General features: G+C 45.8%; 1 pseudogene; it reads left to right on the top strand.

Annotated features, from left to right (window-relative positions):
- Positions 1-1,640: 1,640 nt before the first annotated feature.
- LOC122438808 lies at positions 1,641-2,020 on the top strand (annotated as a pseudogene).
- The last annotated feature ends 1,829 nt before the right edge of the window (positions 2,021-3,849 follow it).

Genomic DNA, 3,849 nt, shown 5'->3' with positions numbered 1-3,849 from the left:
TGTTGTTGTTGTTGAGTTGCTGAGTCATGTCTGACTCTTTGCGACCCCGTGGATTGCAGCACACTAGGCTTCCCTGCCCTTCACCATCTCCCGGAGTTTACTCAAACTCATGTCCATTGAGTCAGTGATGCCATCCAACCATCTCATCCTTTGTCACCCCCTTCCCCTCCTGTCCTCAATCTTTCACAGCATCAGGGTCTTTTCCAATGAGTTGACTCTTTGTATCAGATGGTCAAAGTATTGAAGCTTCAGTACTATATCAGTGATATCAGAAGAACAGAGTATTGCTCCTAGGCCTCTTCTGTACATGTCATACACTTTAGCACATGCACACACACGCGCTCGCGCACACACACACACACCCACACACACACACCATGCTCCTACCTACCTACCTCTGAGTCCTTACCAGGTCCCCTGTCCTTGGGCCTTTGCTCGACTGTTTCCTCCTCCAGATACACTCATCCAACCCTCAATTTTCCTCCCACTAATTAAATGCTACTCATTTCTCAGGGCCCATTGCAAATGTTGCTTTCTTCAAAATGTCTTTCCTGACCCTTCTCAAGGGGGACACATTTCTCCCTATTTGAGCCACACAAGCACTATCTTTGGATTTACCAAATGGGCCTTCTATCACAGTTATTTGTGTCAAGAACTGTCATTGGCCCCCTCCTAGAACTCCCACCAGAAAGGGATCCATGGCTCACCCATCCTTGCATCTGTAGTGATGCTTGGCACAATGTCTTGAGCACAGAAGCTATTCAACTGGTGTGATACTGAATGAAAGTGAGAAGAAAACTGAGGAAGGGTGAAGATGAGACATAAACCTGGAATATTCTCTAATTTCCCCCTTAGAAAAGAGGAGCCTTTTATTTTTAGGCTTTTTTTTCTTTTTTAATTGGAGGATAATTGCTTTACAATGTTGTGTTGGTTTCTGCCATACATCAACATGAATCAGCTGCACGTAAACACACGTCCCCTCCTTCGAGAACCGCCCTCCCACCTCCCACTCCAACCCTTCTAGGTTGTCTCAGAGCACAGGGTTTAGGCACCCTGCATCATACAGAAAATTCCCACTGGCTATCCATTTTACAGATGATAATGTATATGTTTCAATGCTACTCTCTCAGTTCATCCCACTCTCTCCTTCCCCCACTGTGTCCACAGGTCTGCATCTCCATTGCCGCCCTGCAAATAGGTTCATCAGTACCATCCTAAAGAAGGATCCTTTTTAAATACTTCCCATCTTCCAGGGCTCTTTCCAGCCTTGCTTTGAGTATGAAATTCAGCGGATCATTCTTACCCATTCCCTGTAGTTATTTGTGATCCTGAATAGAGGTGAGAATGCTGGTCTAGAGAAGTAAGAGTGGGCAGAGGCCACTGCTCACCATGCAGAACAAGAAGTACCAGGAGGCTAGAATTTCAATAACTGGAACTGTTTGCTCATCCCCCACATATACTTGCATTGTGGCCTTGAAGGTCAATCTCTACATCATGTCTTTATGTCTAGTCCAAAACAATTACAGTTCATTTGTGACTTTTTCACAGTGGGGAGCTCCAGCAACAGACTCTAGTATCCTGTGGCTTTGTAGTCTCCTCTAAGCAATGGTATATAGACAGACCTAATTTTTTAACCCCAATCTGGGCTCGACTCCACAGAGCAGCATCTCAGACATGTTGGGAAAGATGTTTTGATCCCTAAAATAATGAGGGAAAAGGCCTGAGAGATGTTCTGAACAAGTTTAACATTTCACTAAATGTTGCAAGGTCTCTGGAATCCTTATGGCAGTAAAACGCCAGAAAGAAAATTCTGCATTGCAAGAATGTCTAACCGCTAATGGCTGATCCAGCCATTTATGAAGAGTGCAAAATGGAATACCTGAAAGAAAGGGAAGAATTTAGAAAAACTGGACTTACTACCAAGAAAAGGCTACAGAAGCTTCCCACAAGCATGCAGGCAAATATTCAAATGATACTCAGGATTTCCAATGTTCATGGAAATCATAATCACCTAAAATAATGGACCCAAGGAAATATGTTTGCTTTACCCTTAATTATGGAAATAATTTAATCCGAAATAAAGATTAAAAAAACAAACAAACATTGACTTAGGTAGCAATCAGGAAAGATTCTCTTTGTTCAGCTTATTAACAGTGCCTGATTACCCTTGGGACATTTTAATTCTACTGAGTAACTTGTTATTTATGACATGACTTATTGCTAAGTCTTATCCGATCAAGACCCCATGGACTGGGCTCCATCAGGCTCCTCTGGTCATGGAATTCTCCAGGCAAGAATACTGGAGTGGGTTGCCATTCCCTCCTCCAGGGGATCTTCCCAACCCAGGAATGGAGCCCAGGTCTCCTGCATTGGCAGGCGAATTCTTTACCACTGAGCCAATTTAGAAGCTCTGGTTGCAATGCAGACATTCCCCTACCAGGCAGCCTCACCCAAGTCCTGCTGCTGTGGCTGTTCTTCCCACAAGTACCACTGCCCAGCGGGGGTCAGGGGCCAAGCCTGCTGTACCCAGAGGGCGAGAGCTCCCAAATGGCCTGACCCACGGAGCAGGAGGAGAAGTCAGTGCGAGGCTTCCAGCAGACTTCGGCCCCTGTCCAGGAGCGATGTGAGGTTAAGGAAAGGCTCACCCTTGGCTTCCCTGCTTCTATCCTGGACATTTCTGTGTAGTGTGTTCCAACCCTACCACCCTTCTCTTCCTTCACCCCCCTCCCACCATCCTGTGAGCTTCACCAACCTTGGTTCCAGCCAAGTAACTCTCTTCCAGTCCCCCTCTTTGTTAAGGCATAAATGCTAGGGTCGTTGGGTTTCCCTGGTAGCTCAATGGGTAAAGAATCCGCCTGCAATGCAGGACACCCTGGTTTGATTCCTTGGTCGGGAAGATCTGCCGGAGAAGGGATAGGCTACCCACGCCAGTATTCTTGGGCTTCCCCTGTGGTTCAGCTGGTAAAGAATCCGCCTGCAATGCGGGAGACCTGGGTTCCATCCCTGGAATTGAACCCAGAGAAATGTTCTTAAATGATACAAAGGGAAAGGCTATCCACTCTAGTATCCTGGCCTGAAGAATTCCATGGATTATGTAGTCCATGAGTTCACAAAGAGTGGGACCCGACTGAGCGATTTTCACTTTTTCACTTCGATTTCATTATCTAAGATCTAGCTTGGAAATAGAGAATTGGATGGTATCTATTTCTTCTTCTTCAGCTTCTCTAATTGGTCCAGATTTTGGTAGAATCACAACTTGTTAGTTTTCCCAGGGAAAAGGTCAACTAGAGGTTTAGGATGCAGACCTGGGAGACCCCCACGACAGGGTCAGTGCTCTCAGACCAGAGGAAGAATCTTTATCCAACCAGGCATCCTCAGGGGTGGCTTCTAGATAAATCAAACCCAAGAGAGGAGAAATCATTTTCTTTTTAGCTAGTCCACAGGTGTGCCCCTCTGGCAGCCCTGCACCCTCACCCCACAACACCATCTGGCTCAGGACTGAATTTCCCAACCTCAACATGAGCCCCTCTTCCCATGCGCCCCCTGCCTTTGTTACCTGGCAACAAACGCCTGTACAGCATCACGGACCTACTAAACAGCACAGGAAACTCTGCTCAAGACTCTGTAAGAATCTCAATGGGAAAAGAATTTAAAGAACAGACACATGTATATGGATAGCTCAATCACTCTGCTGTGTACCTGAAACTAACACAACACTGTTAATCAGCTAAGTTCCAATATAAAATAAGACTTTTTAAAAAAGCCTTTACAACACACTCTGCCACTTTCTTACCATGAGTGAGAAAATGCCCCAGCCCCCCCACATCAATGTGCTTTCACCTATGAAAA

Source organism: Cervus canadensis, chromosome 1 (assembly GCF_019320065.1).
Source record: "Cervus canadensis isolate Bull #8, Minnesota chromosome 1, ASM1932006v1, whole genome shotgun sequence".
In the NCBI taxonomy this organism is placed as follows: Eukaryota; Metazoa; Chordata; class Mammalia; order Artiodactyla; family Cervidae; genus Cervus; species Cervus canadensis.
This window is presented reverse-complemented; position numbering and strand designations above follow the sequence as displayed.